Below are 22,754 nucleotides of genomic sequence, written 5' to 3'. Positions count from 1 at the left end.
TGTATGTGGGACTGTAGATTAAAAAAATAGTCTTAAGTTAATAGCACAGGCCAGGGCATTTACTAGCTCTCAGATCCAGGGCAACTTACTAAATCTAAGTTTCAGTTTTCTTATCTCTTACATGGTAGTAATAATGGTAATGATAATAATAATACTCATCTCTAAAAGCTGTTTTGAAGATTAAATAAGCTAATATGTACGTTGAAAGCATCTGGCACATAGTAGGTGTTTACAAACGTTAGCTTTCATCCTTATTTATTTATTTGTTTGTTTATTTATTGGCTGTGCTGGGTCTTCATTGCTGCATGAGGGCTTTCTCTAGTTGCAGTGAGCAGGGGCTACTCTTCGTTGTGGTGCGTGGGCTTCTCATTGTGGTGGCTTCTCTTGTTGAGGAGCACGGGCTCTAAGTGTATGGGCTTCAGTAGTCGCAGCATGCGAGCTCAGTGGTTGCGGAGCACGGGCTCTAGGTTGCACGGGTTTCAGTAGCTGTGGCTTGGAGGCTCTAGAGCACAGGCTCAGTAGTTGTGGCACACGGGCTTAGTTGCTCCGCGGCATGTGGGATCTTCCTGGACCCGGGATCGAACCTGTGTCCCCTGCATTGGCAGGCGGATTCTTAACCACAGTGCCACAAGGGAAGTCCCTGTGCTTATGTTATTCCTACACTCATGCACTTGGCTACACAGGTGCTTCTTCTGAGTCTTCTTAGCCTTCTTGATTTTGCCCCATAAACGTATAGTTGCCCTGGAGTCTTTGTTCTAAAAGATCCCTCAGCTCCCCCTGCCATTTCTGATTGTTGTTCTCCAGATGGGCTTGCTTGCCACTGTGTTTTATTATCACTTCCAGTGTGGAACAAGTGGCCGGCTTTCTGGTTTTCCATAGCAATTTATTATGGAGGCTGAATTGATCTAAGCCTCTTGTACACATTTTATTTTTGGTCCACTTTGCTTCTTGGGGTTAGAAATGTCATGTGATTATTGTAAGGAATGTCAAGTAATTGCTTTGATTTGTCTTTTTTTTTTAACATCTTTATTGGAGTAAATTGTTTTACAATGGTGTATTAGTTTCTGCTTTATAACAGAGTGAATCAGTTATACATACACATATGTTCCCATATCTCTTCCCTCTTGCGTCTCCCTCCCTCCCACCTTCCCTATCCCACCCCTCTGGGTGGTCACAAACCACTGAGCTGATCTCCATGTGCTATATGGCTGCTTCCCACTAGCTATCTGTTTTACATTTGGTAGAGTATATATGTCCATGCCACTGTCTCACTTTCTCACAGCTTACCCTTGCCCTCCCCATATCCTCAAGTCCATTCTCTGGTAGGTCTGCATCTTTATTCCCATCTTACCCCTAGGTTCTTCATGACTTTTTTTTTTTTTTTCTTAGATTCCATATATATGTGTTAGCATACGGTATTTGTTTTTCTCTTTCTGACTTACTTCGCTCTGTATGACAGACTCTAGGTCCATCCACATCACTACAAACAACTCAATTTCGTTTCTTTTTATGGCTGAGTAATATTCCATTGTATGTATGTGCCACATCTTCTTTATCCATTTATCTGATGATGGACACTTAGGTTGCTTCCATCTCCTGGCTATTGTAAATAGAGTTGCAATGAACATTTTGGTACATGACTCTTTTTGAATTATGGTTTTCTCAGGGTATATGCCCAGTAGTGGTATTGCTGGGTCGTATGGTAGTTCTATTTTTAGTTTTTTAAGGAACGTCCATACGGTTCTCCATAGTGGCTGTGTCAATTTACATTCCCACCAGCAGTGCAAGAGGGTTCCCTTTTCTCCACATCCTCTCCAGCATTTATTGTTTCTAGATTTTTGGATGATGGCCATTCTGACCGGTGTGAGATGATATCTCATTGTAGTTTTGATTTGCATTTCTCTAATGATTAATGATGTTGAGCATTCTTTCATGTGTTTTTTGGCAATCTGTATATCTTCTTTGGAGAAATGTCTATTTAGGTCTTCTGCCCATTTTTGGATTGGGTTGTTTGTTTTTTTGTTATTGAGCTGTATGAGCTGCTTGTAAATTTTGGAGATTAATCCTTTGTCAGTTGCTTCATGGAAAATATTTTCTCCCATTCTGAGGGTTGTCTTTTGGTCTTGTTTATGGTTTCCTTTACTGTGCAAAAGCTTTTAAGTTTCATTAGGTCCCATTTGTTTATTTTTATTTCCATTTCTCTAGGAGGTGGGTCAAAAAGGATCTTGCTGTGATTTATGTCATAGAGTGTTCTGCCTATGTCTTCCTCTAAGAGTTTGATAGTTTCTGGCCTTACATTTAGATCTTTAATACATTTTGAGCTTATGTCTGTGTATGGTGTTAGGGAGTGTTCTAATCTCATACTTTTACATGCACCTGTCCAGTTTTCCCAGCCCCACTTATTGAAGAGGCTGTCTTTTCTCCACTGTATATTCTTGCCTCCTTTATCAAAGATAAAGTGACCATAGGTGCGTGGGTTTATCTCTGGGCTTTCTATCCTGTTCCATTGATCTATCTTTCTGTTTTTGTGCCAGTACCATACTGTCTAGATTACTGTAGCTTTGTAGTATAGTCTGAAGTCAGGGAGCCTGATTCCTCCAGCTCCATTTTTCATTCTCAAGATTGCTTTGGCTATTTGGGGTCTTTTGTGTTTCCATACAAATTGTGAAATTTTTTGTTTAGTTCTGTGAAAAATGCCAGCGGTAGTTTGATAGGGATTGCATTGAATCTGTAGATTGCTTTGGGTAGCAGAGTCATTTTCACAATGTTGATTCTTCCAATCCAAGAACATGGTATATCTCTCCATCTATTTGTGTCATCTTTAGTTTCTTTCATCAGTGTCTTATAATTTTCTGCATACAGATCTTTTGTCTCCTTAGGTAGGTTAATTCCTAGATATTTTATTCTTTTTGTTGCAATGGTAAATGGGAGTGTTTTCTTAATTTCACTTTCAGATTTTTTATCATTAGTGTTTAGGAATGCCAGAGATTTCTGTACATTACCTTTGTATCCTGCTACTTTACCCAATTCATTGATTAGCTCTAGTAGTTTTCTGGTAGCATCTTCAGGATTCTCTATGTATAGTATCATGTCATCTGCAAACAGTGACAGCTTTACTTCTTCTTTTCTGATTTGGATTTCTTTTATTTCTTTTTCTTCTCTGATAGCTGTGGCTAAAACTTCCAAAACTATGCTGAATAATAGTGGTGAGAGTGGGCAACCTTGTCTTCTTCCTGATCTTAGTGGAAATGGTTTCAGTTTTTCACCATTGAGGACGATGTTGGCTGTGGGTTTGTCATATATGGCCTTTATTATGTTGAGGAAAGTTCCCTCTGTGCCTCCTTTCTGCAGGGTTTTTATCATAAATGGGTGTTGAATGTTGTCAGAAGCTTTCTCTGCATCTGTTGAGATGATCATATGGTTTTTCTCCTTCAATTTGTTAATATGGTGTATCACGTTGATTGATTTGCATATATTGAAGAATCCTTGCATTCCTGGAATAAACCACACTTGATCATGGTGTATGATCCTTTTAATGTGCTGTTGGATTCTATTTGCTAGTATTTTGTTGAGGATTTTTGCATCTATGTTCATCAGTGATGTTGGCCTGTAGTTTTCTTTCCTTTTGACATCTTTGTCTGGTTTTGGTATCAGAGTGATGGTGGCCTCATAGAATGAGTTTGGGAGTGTTCCTCCCTCTGCTATATTTTGGAAGAGTTTGCGAAGGATAGGTGTTAGCTCTTCTCTAAATGGTTGATAGAATTCACTTGTGAAGCCATCTGGTCCTGGGCTTTTCTTTGTTGGAAGATTTTTAATCACAGTTTCAATTTCAGTGCTTGTGATTTGTCTGTTCATATTTTCTGTTTCTTCCTGGTTCAGTCTTGGAAGGTTGTGCTTTTCTAAGAATTTGTCCATTTCTTCCAGGTTGTCCATTTTATTGGCATAGAGTTTCTTGTAGTAATCTCTCATGATCCTTTGTATTTCTGCAGTGTCAGTTGTTACTTCTCCTTTTTCATTTCTAATTCTATTGATTTGAGTCTTCTCCCTTTTTTTCTTGATGAGTCTGGTTAATGGTTTATCAATTTTGTTTATCTTCTCAAAGAACCGGCTTTTACTTTTATTGATCTTTGCTATCATTTCCTTCATTTCTTTTTCATTTATTTCTGCTCTGATCTTTATGATTTCTTTCCTTCTGCTAACTTTGGGGTTTTTTTGTTCTTCTTTCTCTAATTGCTCTAGGTGCAAGGTTAGGTTGTTTATTTGAGATGTTTCCTGTTTCTTAAGGTAGGATTGTATTTCTATAAACTTTCCTCTTAGAACTGTGATTTGTCTTTAATTTAATTTTATCAAATATCATAGGTTGCCTGGCTTTAATGGCAAGTTTAGGAAAGGGGCTCTCTCTGTAGCTAGGGGACCAGGAAGTGGTTCTGTTTGAAAGGTGAGCCTCGTTGGAAGGCTCTGTTCACTTTTGACCTGCTCATAAAAGTAATTTACTGAATAGACGGGTTGGGACCTAGCATGGCCTGGGGGACATGTGTTGAATGCCTTGTGGGCACCCAGCACGGTTCCTCTGCCTCCTTGGTGTGAATGCTTGCTCTCATGCATTTCTTGGGAAGCACTTTCTCCTAAAGGGCTTCTGTTAGCTGGGATAATAAAAAAATCCTTGACTCTTGGCATGCATGCTGGCTCCAAGCGAGTGAATTAAGTATTTTATTTTTTGTCCAGGATCCTCTGTTGTAGACAAACCACTGAGGTGGAGAAAGTATGTCTGCCAAGACCTTTGTCATTCTTGTTTGGAACCAGACTCAAATAGTGTAAACCCCAGCTTGTTGAGACCCTCCCTCCTCCCTCTCAGTTACTGTGCGGGCAAGAGAGTAATAATGAAAAGTTACTCTGAGGGGGCGCTCTGGGGTGACTGCTTGGAGTGATGTGATTCTAAAGGGCGGTGCTCACAAGGGCATGGGATGAAACAGCAGACATGGTCTTTCCTGGTGGTGACCTAGACTTGTATCCTGGCTTCCTTTAGCAGGCATGGGTGTAGATCTGCCCCTTCATGTTTGTTTCAGTTTCTTGAAGGGTTTTCTGGTTTGTCAGTTATATGTAGAAACACTTGGGCCTTCATTCTCTGTACAATAACTGTTCCACATTAAGTAGTTGAATTTAGGAAGGGAGATGAACTCTTTTTGAGCAATTCGGTGCCCAATTTAAGGTTAAGAAGAAGTAGTTTTTTAAGTGAAAAAAAAAAAAGAATAATTGTAGATTCTCCTTTGCACTATTTATGATGTTCCTCCACCCTTAGTTTACGATGCTCATAGTCAGGATCCGGTCGCATAACCCTGCAGTGGTCCTGGTCCCCATTCTCTAACTTTTCTCCGTAAGAAGGCATGCCAAAGGAAAATAAAATTTCCAATGTGTAGTTTCTATTTATATCTAATACTTCTGGGCCATCATTGAGGCATTGCTGTAGACAGGGCATTGCTCCCCCTTCCTGGGTTAAGGTTTGAGAAGAATTGAATCATGAGCAGCTGTGAAAGCTGGTGATGCAGCTCATTCTGCGGGGCTGTGGCAAGCCACTCATCCAGTGACACAAAGGGCAAGGTGGATGGGAAGTGGAGGGAAGAGATTTAAAACCAATCTCCGGAGATTGTTTAATGGCTACCTAAGCGTCTAGAAAATCCACACTGAATGAGGTTTACAGCTGAGGATGAGAGATGGCGTTTTAGCCTCCTATTTGAAAGGAGCCTTACACACCTGAACAGTGTGCTGACAGATTGCACCATCTTTCAGCCCACTTAGCAGTGAGAGAAGACTTGAAGCCGGCAGCTGACCGTATCAGAGGAATCTGAGCTCTACATTACAGAAGAGATGAAACTGGCCATCAGCAGAGAGATAATGTTCCCTGACACGATAGTTCAAATTGATCATGAAAAATTGCTATTCTCCCAGATGGCCCAAACGTAAACGTTAGGACCTGATGTGTTTATTATTATTATTTTTTCCTACTAGCTCTTCTGTTTCGTGTAATTCTTGCTCAGATATTTGCAGGCAGGACAAACCCCTAAGGAGTGTGTGTATTCCCGCTTGTGTGACTTTTCTGTGGCTGTACAGACATGAGAAATTGAGAATTTTCTGCTTAATTTGGGGGGGGTTTCAGGTTTTAATTTAGGTAGGCTGAGATTTGTAATGAGCGTCTTTTTCCAGGAGTCATTAAAGATGACATTGCGTGTCCGAGGTTCCAAATTAGAAATCTGATCATGTTCTTCTGATTTGATTTCTTGCTATGGAAGCAAAGTGTGCAAAGTGATAGAATTTCCCATGGTGGCTGGTGAGTTATGGGTCAATTTCAATTATCTCAGGAATCTCGCACGCTTGCCCTCTGCATTTCTTGAACTATGATGCTCTCAGGTCTTAACGGGCAAGTTCATGCATCACTGCTTATCCCAGAGGGATCTGGGTGCTGTTGGTGGCTACTAGACTTTAATGTATGGGGACATCTTTGGGCTGGGGATGGGAGGAATCCGAGCCTCCTTTTTCAGTGGGGCATTGATTGCATGAACTGTTAGGTCAATAGAAGAATTTAGGTTCCCAGATGGAGAGTTGGTCCAGGCCTGCAGTAGATGATTTAAAAACAGCTACACAAACTGCTGGCCTTGTGTGAGTCCTGCCTTTGAATCACGTTTAACCTCAAGTTGCGGGGCAGGATGGCAAGCGTGGAGTTTGTGAAATACACACCGTATCTACCAGCATTGTTGGGGGGGAAAGCAGGGAAATTATGAACATAAAGGAGAAAGGATGCTTATTAACAGGTGCTGTTAATAAAAGTTCACTTGTTTTTTGGAGGCAACGTAGTTAACGAAGAGTTTGCTACGCCACATACTAGCTGTGTGATTTGGGCAAATGATTAAAAGTCTCTGGGCCAAGCTTTTTGTTTTTAAAATGGAGATAATAATAGCCCTTGCCTCCTCGTGGTGACATGAGGGTTGATTGAGCCTGGGGTATAGTCGTTCCTCAGGAAGTGGTAGCTTCTTACTTTTTTACACTTGAAAATCTAACAAAGCCAGAGGTGACTGAGAGATGGGCCGGGTTGGGGAAGCAGTGGATGAGACTGGCTGAAGAGAGGCTCTGGTGCAGCTCTGAGCCTGAGATGTGACAATTCAGAGATACAGACTGTGGTGGAAAAGAGACAGGCTCTGCGCTCAGGAGGGAGCTTGGTCAGGTTACTTTTACCTCAGTTTCCTCCTCTGTTAAATGAAAGACAGACTCTCGTCACTAGATGATGTCTATGGTCCCTTGTAGTTCTACCATTATATTAGCCCCAGCCCCATTGGATGGAGATGACCACCAGTATCCTTGTGCTAAAATACTCCCACCCCTCCCCCACCCGTGTAATTGGGCAGGTGATTTAACCTCCTTATGCCTGTGTTTTCTGAGGTATCAAAATGGGGCGAATTGTAGTGTTTGCCTCACTGGGGAGGTGCGAGGGTTAAGTGAGACCATGTGTTGAAGCAGTGAACGCAAGCAGGCACGCTGTAGACATCAACACGTTAGCTAATAATCAGAATTGCAGACAGGAGAGTAAAGGCTGCACTGTTTGTTTTTTAATTTCTCAGAAAAGAAAGGCCTGATCGGGTGGCCGGGTGAGGATGTGGCAAGTGGGGGTGGAGGGCGATATGTGGGAGGCGTGTATTTCAAAATGGAAGCACGGGGGTCCCCGAAATCTAGACCATCGCGACCTCCCCTTCACCCCTGCGGGAATTGTTTTTGCAAATAGTTTCCAGCTGCGGGCCATTCGTATTCTCTTACATTTTGGACACCTCTCTTAGTCTACCCTTCTCTCCTGAATCCCAACAGACTCAGAAAACATATTTTCTTTCTTCTTCCATTCATATTTCAAATATCCTCTTACCTTTTCCTCCAAGCACAGACTTCCGTAAATCAAAGCAGAAATGGGATGTCAAGTTGAGACAGATTTTGTGAGCCATCACATGTTTTGCTTCCCGGATTTATTTTTACTTCAAAGACAGTTGCTCTGCTCCTCTCTCCATTTCTCCCTGTGTGGAGAGTGTTTTCAGTTCATGTATTACTGAGCGAACCCTCAAACTTTTTAGAGTACGAAGCGCTTTGATGCAGGAAACACCAGGGCATCTTCAAACAGAAGGCTTTCGTTGGTCACCCGAATCTTGTTGTGTTCAGTGCTGTGTCCCCAGCACCCTCCCTGGTTCCCAGCATGTAGTGGGCACTCGGGAAATATGTGAATGGGTGAATGGGTGAATAGTCACTCTTCTCTGTAATTTTGGGCACTAGGTCTGAAGAGTGAGATTTTTCAAATAGTTTGATCTGGTGTTTGAGCAGTTGCTCTGTGTCGCTGGCACTGACATGTCCTTGCTGAGGTACACACACCATGACCAGTGTCAGTACCCCACCCTCTCTATCTCCTTGTTTTTCTCGTTAAATGTGTGTACACGGCTTGCCAAAATACTGTGTCTGCTTGCAGTTTTCCTGAGAATGAATCTGCCTGTGAGGGAGGAGGGATGTACGCCTTTCTCACTTAATTACTATCATTATTTTATCTGACATTGTGCCACGTCCTTGATACCAGATGAGGGAGAACATTGCAAACTTACAGGAAGAAAAGAGATTTCATTCAGACTTTGATGTGAGAGAGGAGTTTGACAACTGTTTCTCTTTGGAGATAGGATTTTTCCGAGGGAGGGGCTATGATGGAAGATGGAGAATGCGGAACAAGACTTGGAGGGAAGTGCTTTGAAAACATGTCCTCACAACGAATACAGCTGACCCCTGAGCAGCTCAGGGGTTGGGGCGCCGACCCTCCTGACAGTTGGAAATCCACGTATAATTTATGGTCGGTCCTCTGTATCCATGGTTCCGTGGTTCCGTGGTTCCACATCCTTGGATTCAGTCAGCCTCGGACCAAATAGTACTGTAGTATTTACTATTGAAAGAAATCCGAGGATAAGTGGACCCACAGAGTTCAAACCCGTGTTGTTCAAGGGTCAACAGGTATGGCAGGAGTAATAATAATAATAGAGGCAGTGGCAGCAAACAGCGCGTACATCACGCCAGGCACATTTCTAAATGCTTTTATAGATTTAACTTATGTAATCCTCACAAAACTCCTACGGTGTAGGTTCTATTATCCCCACTTTACAAATGATGAAACTGATGGAATCACACACCTTAAATCCTTAAATCACACTGCTAGTTAGTGGTGGAGCTGGGATTTGAGCCCGAGCACATGGCTGTAGCATCTGTGCTCAGAATCACTGCCTTTCACTGTCTCCAGTGAAATGGAGCTGACGTGGATTCCTCCTCCAGGGTCTGGAATGTAAGGCTTGTGTGACAGGCTCTGGAACTCAGGGATACTTGAGAATGACGATGGCTTTTGTACTGACTCCCTAGAGAGGGAGATGGTGCAGGGGGTGAGGGGAGGGGGCAGTCGGGCAGTGGGTTGGCCTCTATGTACCAAAGGGATGAGGAGACAGGGAGTTGCCATTTAACCCTGAGTAACTGACCAAGGGAATGGTGTGGGGTCCACCGGGTTTCTGTTCTTATGTTACATCCCTTATGTTACAAATGTCGATCCAGAAATGGCTGCCTCAGTGGAGGTGGGAAGGGGGCCACATAAAAACTGGACTTTGTTTCTCCTGCCATTGTCTCCTCCTCCTGTGTCCCCTGGCACGTGGCCACCTTGATGGCTGTCATCCCCCTCCTGCTCTGTTTCTTTGCTTTACATCAGGCTGGGTCAGACCCTCTTTGTCAACAAGGATGGAGAATTGTCCCACATCTGCCAGCCGGTAACCTTATGGGCACTTAGCACTCTCTTGTTTCTAATTCACGCCCTCCCTTTAGCAAACCCTTGTTGCTTTTTGCCCCACCTCCGTTCTGAGGATTAAATTCAAAGTGCAACCTGCTGTTTCCCTGAAATGTTTATAGGCATTTTGATGTATCAGTGTTACGTTTGTATGCGTTCAGGTCTCTTCTTATTTTCCTGTGTAGTTTCTGCCTTTGGTGATAATCTGAGGAAGTCCATTTGACATTTACTAACTTTTATATAAGGCAAGAATCCTTCATTTGGGGATCCGTAAGCTACTGAAAGAGTTTTTCTGTAGATTCTCAGAAACCCGCTCTCCATAGTCTCTGCATCACCTAGTACTGAGCCTGGCACATAGTAGGCCCTCAACAAACATATATCCCAAGTTAAGATGATCCCCCAGGCCTCCCACTCCTTTAAGAGATAAAAGGGAAATTGGCTTACATGTGAAGTATGGGTCGAACTTAATTATTCCCAGTGGCTAACCTGCCTTCCTGACCACATTTATGGTGCATTTATACAATGCCACCTGCTTCCGTATAATCAGTTTCCTATGTTGTACCTGAGGCTCTTTCTGGGCTCCCCCTCCTACAGCGTGCATTCTAGGTTCTGTGTTTCTTTCAAATGTGAATGTTTCTATCTTTTTTGTATTGAACGACTTACCATTAGAACCCAAGAGGGAATTTGTGTTTCTTTGTTGGGTCTGGTGCAAAAAAGAGCAGGGGGTGAGTAAAGAAAAGAACTCTTTTATTCCTCCTCATTAAAGGCCCCAAACCAGCAAACCAGCCACCATCACCATCACCATCACCATCACCATCACCATCACCATCACCATCACCACCACCACCACAACAACAAAAAAAGAAAAATTTAAAGGACTTTCATTATTTCAGGGACAACAGACTAGGGAGAGGCTGTCCTCTTTCAGTGGGTGGGAAGGAGTGAAACCCTCATCTTGGACCATCAGTGGTGTTTGTGCAGAAGCAAAGGATAAGGGTCAAATTTGGAGCCTCCTGAGGAAAAGAAAGGGGCTGAGTAGGTGTCATCTGGGGTGGGAAAATTATGCCCCCCGGGGGTTCTGAGTAACTGAACCTCAGATTCTCTTCCTTGGACCCCCTGGAGCTTTCCATCCATTGCTTCTCCTCTCTGTCCTCTCTCCCTGTTTTACATGATATAACGTCTCCTGCCTGGGCCCGGGCTTGGGAGGAGTAGGACCAGCTTGATCACTTATCAGTCGAGGGGAAGGCAGGCCCTTGCTTCTTTGCTTTGAGTGAAGATTGCTTCTGGCATCCCAGGTTGCCCCCCTGAATGCATGTTCCCTTGGAAAATTGGTCTAAACCACGGTCAGATTCCACATTACTATTACTAGTGGACTGAGGAGTAGGCCTCAGATGATAGTAGGTATTAGGATTATCTGCACGGCTTCTTAAATGGCAGAATAGGAGTCCATGTGTAGATTCTGTTTGAGTAGTTTGGAGTAGGGCCCAGTAATCTGAAGTTTGTCAAGCAACTAAAGTGATCTGTGGTCCACGGACCGCACTTTAAGAAACATTTGCTACCATCACCCTTAGCCTTGGGAAGGAGAACAGATTCCTGCAGAGCCTTTCCTGGTGTGGCCCCAGCTACTGTCTTTCATTCTCTTTATTCTGAGCACTTGCCATGTGATAGTCTAATGGGGAAGAGAGATACGAATTCAAAGACTAATAGAATTGCACTGAGACAGATGCTGTGAAGGGGAGATCCATGGTGCTCTTAGAACCTGTGTAGGGGGATTTGTTCTCATCGTAGAAAGCTCCTCTGCTGAGATGTGGATTGACCTGAGGTCTGAAAGTTGAGTAGAAGGGGAAAGAGTTTTCCAGGAGGAGGAAATGGCATGTCCAAAGGCCCTCTGGTAGGAGAGTGTGGCAGTTCTCTGGCCCAAAGAAGGCCATTGTGTGGTGTGCGGAGAGCACATGTTTGGGGCTCATTTGAGATGAGATTGCATACAGGTGGGGTCTCTGACCAGAGATGACCTTGTAGGCCCAGGGAGGAATTTAGTCTTCAAATAAGGACTGAGATTTTAGGTCTTCAGCACTTTCAGCCTGGGTGGACAGGTTTGAGCCTGTAAAGCAGATTAAAAAAAAGGATTGGCTAGAGAAGGCCAACTTCTCTTGGTAAATAAAAAAGAACAACCAGGGAGCATATTTTACCGAGAAGAACAAAGAGTGTTTTGAGAAAGGAGGAAGCGGTTACCAGAGCCCAGTGCTTCTGAGGTTGAGGGTGATGAAGCCTTTTGGGGTTTGTCAACTGAAGGTTATTACTAACCTTATCAAGAGAGGTTGCGTCAGTGGAGTAAAGGGGCTGGGGGCTGGATGTGAGGGGTCTCAGTGTGAGAGGGGAGGGAACCCTTATCTCCTTGCAGCCCCTCCCTCAATTCCATGTCCTGGCTCTGTCGGACTCTTTGTTGCCTCCAAGGCCATCAGCTGTCTCTTCACTGAGAGCCTTTGCCCATTCACATCCTCCTCCACCCATTCTCTGTTCCCTCCTACTTCTGCATCTTCTGCTCTTACCTCACACTGCATCTTTTCTGGGATACCTGGTTCTCTAAGGTTGAATTAGGTACCCTTTTGCTGTGCTTCCGTGGTACCCTCTGTACTTTCACTATTACCATGGTTTGTACCCATTGACATTATTATCGCTTGTCAACTTGCCTGTCTCTGTCTGTTGGGCTCTGAGCTCCTCAAGGCAGGGCCAGCACTGTGCTCCTATCGTATCACATACGGCTTTTGCATCGCTGAGCAGTTAGGAGGCATTCAGTAAATGTTTGTGGAATGAACAGTGAATGAATGAATGAGCGTATAATCCAGTTATGGCTAGAGTGATGTCTGTGGTAGGATCATTGTCATGTATACTCCTATCATATATAACATCTTGTTACTGACTATATGACAATATACCATTGTTATATAGCTGGTAATACGCGTGCTCTTAGCCATTCAGGACTCTTCTTTGTAGAGGTGAAACGTACCGTGGTTCCCGTCTTTTCTAATGCTACTTCCATTCACTTAACACGTAACTATTGAGTATATCCCATGTGCTAAGAAGAACAGAGGGAAATAAAGAAATGTGAATTTTGTTTGCCCTCTGAGGACAGACATGTGCTTAAATATCAAATACATGGCAGAATATGGCAAGGCTTAAAGACTGATTTAGGCAGTGAGTGTATGTGGAGTACAGGGGCAGTGGAGATTACTTCCAGCTGGGCTTATCAAGCAAGATGTTCTGAATGAGTTGGCATTAAGAGGAGGGCTCAGGTCCATCCACCTAGAGTCTGTCATACAGAGTGAAGGAAGTCAGGAAGAGAAAAACAAATACCGTATGCTAATACATATGTACGGAATCTTAAAAAAAAAAAAAGCTTCTGAGGAACCTAGGGGCGGGACAGGAATAAAGACTCAGACGTAGAGAATGGACTTGAGGACATGGGGAGGGGGAAGGGGAAGCTGGGACGAAGTGAGAGAGTGGCATGGACATATATACACTACCAAATGTAAAATAGAGAGCTAGTGGGAAGCAGCCACATAGCACAGGGAGATCAGCTCGGTGCTTTGCGACCACCTGGATGGGTGGTTAGGGAGTATGGGAGGGAGACACAAGAGGGAGGAGATATGGGGATGTATGTCTATGTATAGCTGATTTACTTTGTTATACAGCAGAATCTAACGCATTGTAAAGCAATTATACTCCAATAAAGATGTTTTAAAAAAAATAAAGAGGAGGGCTCATTTCTTCATTTATCATCGTGTCTACCATGAACCAGGCTCTGTTAGGTTTCGGCTGTACAAAAGTGTATATGATAAAGTCCCCAAACTCTTGGAGGGATGGGAAAGGAGTGGAGCAAGAAGGCTGAGCAAGTGATCACATGTGCCAGGTACTGGGCTGGTCATTTTCATATTCTTCACGTCATGGAGTGTAGTTCATGTGTTATCACTCTAATATACCAAATAAATGTAATCTCTCTGTTTCAAACAGTTTATGCACTCTTCCTCATTATGATATCTGGGAATGGGGCGGGAAAGGGGCATTTCAGTTTTAAAAGCCGGTCAGTAAATGTCGAGTGCCTATGTGGGAGATGCTGTTTTAGGCTCATGACGTAAAGTAGTGAGAAAAGAAGCAGAACATCCTGCCCCTTATGGAACTTCCATAATAATAATAAGGGGAAGATAATAAGCAAAATAAGTAAACTAGGTAGTTTGTTAGAAATTCGTAGCTACAGAGAAAGATAAGCCAGGTGAAGGGGATGGGGGTGGTAGCAGTTGCAGTGTGAAATGTGGCGGACGAGGAAGTTTCACTGAGGGGGCGCCACGTGAGCAGAGCCTTGGACGAAACGAGCGAGTGGCCACATCGGTGGCTGAGCAGAGTGTTCCCAGCAGAAAGTACGTGGAGGACAGAGCGTGAGCCTCGGTGTGGAAGGCATGGCAGGGCTGCCAGTGTGGTGGGGCAGAAGGAGCAACAGTAAATGTAGAGGCAAATGGGTGGCCAAGAGAACGGGGGCCATTTTAAGGACTTTGGACTTTGTGTTTGCTTTATGAATTTTAAGCTCTGCTGCTGCATGCACACTCGTTTGGGAGTATTATACTTTCTCGATGAAGGAGCCATTTTATCATTTTATAATGATCCTCTTTATTGTTAATATTTCTTGTTCTGAGGTTTATTTTGTCTAATATTAATATAGTGAACCCAGATGTTTTTTTTTTTTGATGTGTTTTCATGGCATATCTTATTCCACCCTTTTACTTTTAACCTTGTGTGTCTTTATAATTAAAATAAGGTTTTTTGTAGACAGCATAGAGTTGAGTTTTACTTTTTTATCCAGACTGACAGTCTCTGCCATTGGGGCATTTATGTTATTATTGGTGTGGCTGCATTTAAATCTACCATCTTGATCATTGTTTTCTGTTTATCCCATTTGTTATTTGTGCTTTTTTTTATGCCGTCGTATCTACCCATCCGTCTGCCTGTCTGTCTGTCTATCTATCCATCATGGTAACATACACAATTTAATATAAAATTTACTTTTTTTGTAGTATGAGGAGCTCGCATTTATTGAAGGTTTACTCCATGTCACTATATAGAGCTATGTATTTTTCAAAGGTTATATCAATGCCCACAGTATGTCTCTGAAGAAGAGTTTATTTCCCTAATGAACAAGTAAGTAGTTTGGAGTTTATAAAGTTTATCACCTAAGGTCACTATACTAATGTGAACTTGAATGCAGATCAGGTCAGTAGCGTCATCTGAGCTCTTGTCCGTACTTTCCTTTTCTGTGATATTATGACGCCCTTCAGTTACTGAACTATCTACATTTTTTCCCTTAACGAGATGGGAAAATTTACCATTTTAATTATTTTATTTTATTTTATTTTGCCCGCGCCGTGCAGCATGTGGGATCTTAATTCCCTGACCAGGGATCAAAGCCATGCCCCCCCCCCCCCCCCCGCATTGGAAGTGCAGAGTCTTAACTACTGGACCGCCAGGGAAGTCCCTTAACCATTTTACAGTGTACAGTCCAGTGGCATGAAGTACATTCATATTATTCCGTGATCATCACCACCATCCATCTGTGCAACTTTTTCATCTTTCCAAACACGAACTCCAGACCCACTAAACGATAACTCTCCTCCCCAGCCCATTTCTCATGCTATTAATTTCTTTGTATAAATCCAAATATTCCATTTGATATTATATTTCCTTCTGCCTGAAGAACTTCCTTAGCCTTCTGGTCTGCTGGCAATGAATTATATAAACTATTATTTCTTTTTTGGGGGAAAATGTTCTTATTTTGTATTCATTTTTGAAAGATATTTTTACTGGATATGGAATTTTATGTTGACAGTTATTTTTTTCTTTCAGCGTCTTAAAGATGTCTTTCCATTATCTGCTGGCTTGCGTAGTTTCTAAGAAGTCTCATATAATTCCTCTGTGTGTTAATGTTTCTTTTTTTTCCTTCTGGCTGACTTCAAGATTTTCCCTTTATCTTTGGTTTCAGCAGTTTGACTGTGATGTGCTTAGGTATAGTTTTCTTTGTTTTCTGCCTGGAGTTCTCTGAGCTTGGATCTATGATTTATTTTCTTTCATTAATTTTGAAAAATTCTTGGCATTATCCCTTCAAATATTTCTTTCCTACCATTTTCTCTTTTCCTGCTGGCATTCCAAGTAGACTGTCTGGTATTATCCCACAATTCTTTGATGCTTGGTTTGTCTTTTTTGCCTCCCAATTCTTTTTTTTTTTTTTCCTTTTTGTGTTTTGATTTGGATACTTTCTATTGGCTTATCTTTAAGTCCATTGCTCCTTCCTTCTGTTGTGTCCAGTCTGCTGCTTCATATCCCTACCTAAAGTAGTAAAGGAAGATGAGGATTGACACTGGAGTTGCCCCTATGGAGGTCACTGGTGACCTTGACAGAAGCAGTTTTAGTGAAGTGGTAGGAGCAAAAGCCCCATTAAAGTGGACTCAAAGGAGGATGCGGATCTTATCTGAGGCCCAGGAACCTGTGCAGAGTCTCATACGAAGAAGCCGGTGAAGCTGGCCCAGACTTCCTCTCTTCCTGACTCAGCCTCATCACAGTTCTTTTGACTAGGCAGACCCCTTTGAGTCTCGGCCAGGCGCTGACAAGGCTGTTGCACTACACTTTGCAGTGTACTCACCTTGCCATTCATCACAGGTGTCCCTAAACCAGGTTTATTGGCTCTCATCTTACTACCTTCCATGCAGAACTTCTGAATCTCTTTTGCCATAAGTTTGCTGAAGGAGGCTTAGCAATGCAGCTACGCTCTCTCCTTCACTCTGCCTAACTATATATCTTCCAATATGCCCACCCTTTGTTGTAGAGAGCATCCTGCAAGGTGGTCTCTCAGAGTTCCAACTAGAAAGGAAAGACGGAGTCTCTCTGCTTGGGTTTTTATCTCCATCTGTATAATGGACTTCCCTTTTAGGGTGTCATGGGGTGGGCTGATGGGAAGAGGAGCCGGGACAGGTTTCTGAATTCTTCCACCCTCTTTCATCCCTTCCTCCCCTTCCCAGAGTCCACTGAGTCACAGGGGCAGGTTTTCTATCTTCTCTTTTGACATATTCTTCTCCTCTAGGGCAGAGAGCCTTGTGGCCCAGGTATTATAGATAGAAGGGGGTATTCTTTATTAATGTGGAGAAAAATACCCTAAGATCCAACTCAGTTAGACTTAGTGCTAAATCTGTGAGCAGTTGGACAAACCGGAAGTAGGGATTGCTGAGAACAAAATACATTGTTTTAGTTTTAAAAAGTCCCCTGTTAGAATTAACTTATTTTTTCTTGTAATAGTATCGTTGGATAAGGATTTAAATATCATCATCACCATGTAAGAACTAGAGATGTAAGTAATGTTTTCAGAGTCACATAGGTAGTACATTCTAATTGCATTAAAATCTAAATCCTAATCCTCTTAATAAGAAAGGTTTAGATGCATAATGCATTTGCTTGTAGATGAGTATGTGAAAATTCATACCTTCACTAGCACAGTGGGTAAATAGGTTTCCTTTTCCCATTATACCAAGAAGAAGTGCAAAAATATTTGATGTCATCCACCTTGTGAGTCCTGAGATTTCAGACTACTTTAGCTCCAGACATGTTACCTGCCATCTTTATTCGATCCACCTGACTACAGTAGGCATTCAAAGATTTTTCTCTTGGTGTGCTAATGAAATTCTCTGATGCTGTCCAACTACTTACCTAATGAATAAGATGAATACTGTCACCTCCTGAGTACTGTACGCTATAGATAACCTGCAGGGTAAAGTTAAGACTAATTCTCTAATAATATTTCATTGTTAAGCATGACATACAAACCTGGCTCCAACCTACCATTTCAAATGCTCCTCACTCACCTTATAAGACAACGGGGCAGAACTGGTCACTGTTCCTCATTCGAGCCCATCCAGTTCTCTCACAAGCCTTCATGACCTAGGTGCTGATGTGCTAGTTCTGCAGAGCTCGCTGTCATGCTTCTCCTTCTATCAGGCAAGATACCGCATAGTCTTCAAGTCAGTCCCAGCTTCAGTGTCTGTCAAGCTGTGCTCAACCCCCCAGCAGAGGGATCGCTCTCTCCTCTTTACTCCATGGTACCGTGTACGTTCATGTATTTTAATACGTATACATGCTCTTGCAGTCATTGTGTCTAGCTCACTGAGCTTTTGGAGGCCAGGGACTACCATACCTTACTTATTTTGTATTTGGTTATTTTGTATTTTTGGTATTTCATACAGCCAATGTTTGTATTTAGCAAGAACCATGCTAGCCCAAGTATGATCTGGGGAATAGCCTCTTCTGGGAGCTTGTTAGAAATGCAGAATATTGGGTCCCACCCAAGACCTACTGAGTCAGAATCTGCTTTTTAACAAGATCTCCTAGGACCATTGTGTGCACGTTAAAACTTAAGAGGCACTGGGCTGGGCTAGAGGTCTCCTAAGGACTCCTCCTCGCTGACATGCCATGACCGTAGACTACCTGGAGGATGGCCTTGGGTGACTCTAAGTATCTGTGAACGTTCAGTATCTTACATTCACATGGGTCACAGGGACTGGGCTCTGGAAGAACTCCAGCAGGAGCTTTTGCTGGTGTTCTCAGGGGAGGGGACCACAGAGGGACTAAAGAGATGGGGAGGGGGGAGGGTGAACTCAATCAGCCCCAAGGTAAGGAGGGGCCTGGGGGGTAGCTCTTGATGCGGAGATAAGGAATCAGTCAAACCAGACTTGGAGCCACCCAAGCAAGATGGAGGCCACTGACCTACTGTCACAAAAACTTAGGAACAGTGAGCCACCCCTATTTGTTGTCCAGGATGAGTTTGTCCTCCAACTTGTTTTTCCTTCACGTGGACTTCTCCCTTTCTCTGCCCTCTTCCCTCAGTTCTCCTAGAATTGTTTCTCTTGTGTAAGAAGCCCATGGGTGAGGGAATGTGCCATCCAGGAAGGAACGTCTGACCTCTCTCTCCTGGGAGCTGACTGTGTCCTGCAGACAACATTCTTTGGATTTTGGAGGGCTTCCTTCCTGCTCCCCATTGCAGGGAGGGGCACAGCTTTCCCTATGAGACTATTTACACAGGAGATCTGGCCCACCAAACTTCTGGAAAGCAATGCCTGCGGACATGACCTTACTGTTAAAGTCGAGATGGTAGATACAGGTAGTCATGATGTTTCTGGGAAATGTTGCTAGCAGCAGTGTATAGAGGATTTGCTAAGAAGTTAATTAAAATATACATCTTGGGTACCCTACAGGTGCCAACTGGGTTGTGAACAGTGAATGAGTTAGCAGCAGTCAGACGAGGTTGCTGGCTTCCTTATTACAGTTGAGGTTCTTCCGCTGTGGGTGGGAAGCAGGGTTCTTATCTGGGGGACAGGAAAATGGACTCACAGAGGCTTGGTGGTGACGTAGCCCGAATCCCATTATGATACACTGTCACCCTAATGTTATCGAATGGGGGTCCCGCTGATCGCTGCTTACAAAGTCATTACACATGGTAGAAAGGAAAGTTGCCTTTAATCAGAATGCCAGCAATCTGGGGAGATGGTAGACTCAGTGTCCCCCAGAAACAACCTCTGAAGATTCTACTCAGCCATGAAAGCATTTAAAGAGCAACAGGGTGACTTCCCTGGTGGTGCAGTGGTTGAGAGTCCGCCTGCCGATGCAGGGGACACGGGTTCACGCCCCGGTCTGGGAAGATCCCACATGCCGCGGAGCGGCTGGACCCGTGAGCCATGGCCGCTGAGCCTGCGTGTCCGGAGCCTGTGCTCCACAGTGGGAGAGGCCGCAGCGGTGAGAGGCCCGTGTACCGCAAAAAAAAAAAAAAGAAAGCAACAGGGAAGTAATTTCAGTTAAGCACTGAGATGGGGGTCAGAGTCGACGCCACCCACCAGTGTGTGCAGGCTTGTGGACTCCTCGTGATCTTCCTCCAGATGTTCTCTTGTTCACACGCTTTGTTCACGGCTTGTTCCGGAGATTACTGAAGGGGAAGCTAGAGAGGAGATCTGGTCATCTGTTAATTACTTATTCTTCATTTCCACTTCTTTGATCTATGGAAAGAACCGACAAGTTAGGCAAGGTATCATGTGATTAAAATATTTGAAAGCTGTGCTTGGGCTGGAAATGAGTAGAGCATGCAGGTGCCTGGTTTGAAAGTTAGTTACAATATAGCTTTGCCAAAGTGACAAGAAAAGGGGCTTCCTGCTGAGGGCGGTTTCCTGTAAAGAGCTGCTTACAATAACATAAATATGCATGCAAAGATATTACTTGCCTAGTTGGCAACTGACTTCATTGGTAGCAGTAATTGTTGTAGCAATATATCTCCCAGACTACTTATATTTTTGTTACAGCTGGGATTAGATACCCTTCTTGCAGTCTGTGGTTTTACTGCAAGAACTGAGCGCCAAAATTTTAGATTCCCTAGGATTACTCAAGTGAGTTTCAACAACAGGGTGAGATGTGGTGTATCTGAGACAGGGTGTGTTTTCTCCTAATAGTTGTGTGGTCACTCAGTTCCATGAGGTTGGTCCATAAAGAAATCCGAGGGACCGGTTTTTTATGTCAGGTTTTCTGTGTTTCATTTCCTATTTGACAGCAGATTTAATTTCCTAAAGGTTGCTAGCAAGATCGTCTGCCAGAATTTTGTGTTTGACTCAAAATCATGAGCAACTACCACGTGGACTTTGCACTTTACTTTCTGAAGGTCATTGGTCCCTCAAGTCCTATCAGTAAAGCCAAGAAACTGTGCCATCACCTCGTGTGGGTTTGAGTGGGAGACCTCGGCTTGAATGACCTGAGGGATTTGACTGTGGTCCTTGACTCCTTGACATGGCAAAAGGGGAGGGTTAGGGTTACCTCTTGTAATCTGGGAAAATCCTTAGTAACCTGAGGTCCAGGTCTCCTGGCTGAGGAGTCAGAGGAGAGGGGAGGGTATGAGGTGAGGTGGGAAAAGCGATCGTCTCCCACTCTATAAAAGCTCTTCCCTGATGGAGCCTGGGCTACAGGGATTTAGTGCTATGTCAGCACAATGTAGAGAGGTACAGGAGCTGCCCTCCAGAACTCCACACAGCCTGTTCTTGTGAGTTTCTCAGACATGCTGCTCCTCCAAACACAGATGGATACTTGAACTGCTGGCAGCAGGGAATGTGCCTTGATGTTTTTCTGGTATCGAGAATAGTTGTCCGAAGCCCCTCCCTCCACGATGAGAGAAGGGCATTTGTGAGAGGATTAGCAGGATGGGGCGGTCTGTCTGCAAAGCCACTTGGACCGTGTGGGGTTAAATTCATGACTGATGGCTCAGTGCTGGGACCACTGGTGGAGGTGCCCAGCAGCAGGGGCAGCAAAAAACCTGTCTGCTTTTCCAAGGCAAGTTTCATCAGCATCTCACTGAGCAGAGTGTCCCTGGTGCATGGGCTTATTTCCAAATTATTCTGCAACTTCATATTTGATTCTCAAATATTAAAATGATTGATTTTATTATTATCTTCCACTTACAGACTATTTAAATAAATTGTAAATGCCGTCTTAAGGGATTATAACTAAAAGTCCAAATTCTCTTTGTTCAGTAAGTATTTATTGAGCACCTACTATGTGCCAGCCACCAATTTATGCATACAGAGCTGAGTAGGGTAGTCTCTGCCCTCAGGGAATTAAATGGCAACAAGTAATGTATCCCAAGTCAGGCATGACCATCCTTGACCCTGTAAAGTACTTCAGCATTTAAAAATACTTCCACATCTGTTGTCTCATTTGTGGGTTCAGTGGGTTAGTCAGAGAAGGTCTTATTTTTATTATTCCCATTTTATTGACAAGGAAAATAAAAGCCATAGAGATTAAATGATTTGCCCAAAGAGGTAAGTAGTAGAGCTGGGACCACACCATGTCCTTTCTCAATAACATGTCTTCATTTATTTAATGTTAGCTTTTTAAAAAATATATTTTAGCAATAATTAGGTTTAAACAGTTATGTCTGTAAGGTGCAAATATCATAGAGTTAATGGACACCATGAAAAATAAATCGATTTACACGAATTCCCTGAAAATATATAAGATAAGTTGTTTCATTTGGATAATAGTATGTGACCATTGACATAAAGCTGTCGAGAAAGTACAGCAATTTTTATATCAATTTGTTTAAAAAGAATTTAAAGAATTACATAGTACAGAGAATAAGGTGGAGCTTTGGAGTCTGACAGACCCGACATCCCATTCTTTCTTTAGTAGGTCTGTGACCTTGATTAAGTTTGTTTAACCTCTCTAAGTTTTAGTTTCTCCACCTGTTAATGGGCTAATGCTACGTACGTGCTGGGGTGGAAATGAGGGTTTAATCTTTCTTTATAAATTAAATAAGGTTCATGTTCTGGCTGTTACTGAATCATGCAGACATTAAAGATGTATGTGGTTGGGGTGAACTGACTTAAAATATGAGCTGCCCAGCATATCAGAATTCACTTGGGGCAGGATGGGTTGCGGTCACCCTACCGGTGTGCTGACAGCGAGTGAATGAGGATTGGGAGAGGTGTAGCCTGTGTAGTTCAGACTCCACAGGCAGAACACAAGCTGAGTTGTCAGAGTCGAGCCCCAAGTCAAAAGTTGCCCGGGCAGACACTCTGACCTGCAGCTATTGATTGGTGAGACAGTCCTTCTTACCTGGGCACCTCTGGAACTTATTCCGGGGGAACCAACGTCAGCATTTTATTTATCAAGGATTATTAATAATTTCTTTTAGCAGTTCTGCATTGACCATATAGAGACCTAGGAAACGTTATGGGTGCTCCTGGCGCCCCCTTTCCCCTCCATTTGGAGCTCATTGGGTTCTGTGTCCCGGGTGATCTGTACCTTCCCAGAGTACAGTCCACCTTTAGAAACCTCCTAACTGTCCACCTGGTTCAGC

The 22,754-nt window shown here is 43.3% G+C and overlaps 1 protein-coding gene across 3 annotated transcripts in view; it reads left to right on the top strand.

Annotated features, from left to right (window-relative positions):
* Positions 1 to 22,754, top strand: part of HHAT (hedgehog acyltransferase) — a 338,123-nt gene that overhangs the window by 135,988 nt on the left and 179,381 nt on the right. The window lies entirely within an intron of this gene.

This window comes from Phocoena phocoena, chromosome 1 (assembly GCF_963924675.1).
Source record: "Phocoena phocoena chromosome 1, mPhoPho1.1, whole genome shotgun sequence".
Taxonomy (NCBI): Eukaryota; Metazoa; Chordata; class Mammalia; order Artiodactyla; family Phocoenidae; genus Phocoena; species Phocoena phocoena.
This window is presented reverse-complemented; position numbering and strand designations above follow the sequence as displayed.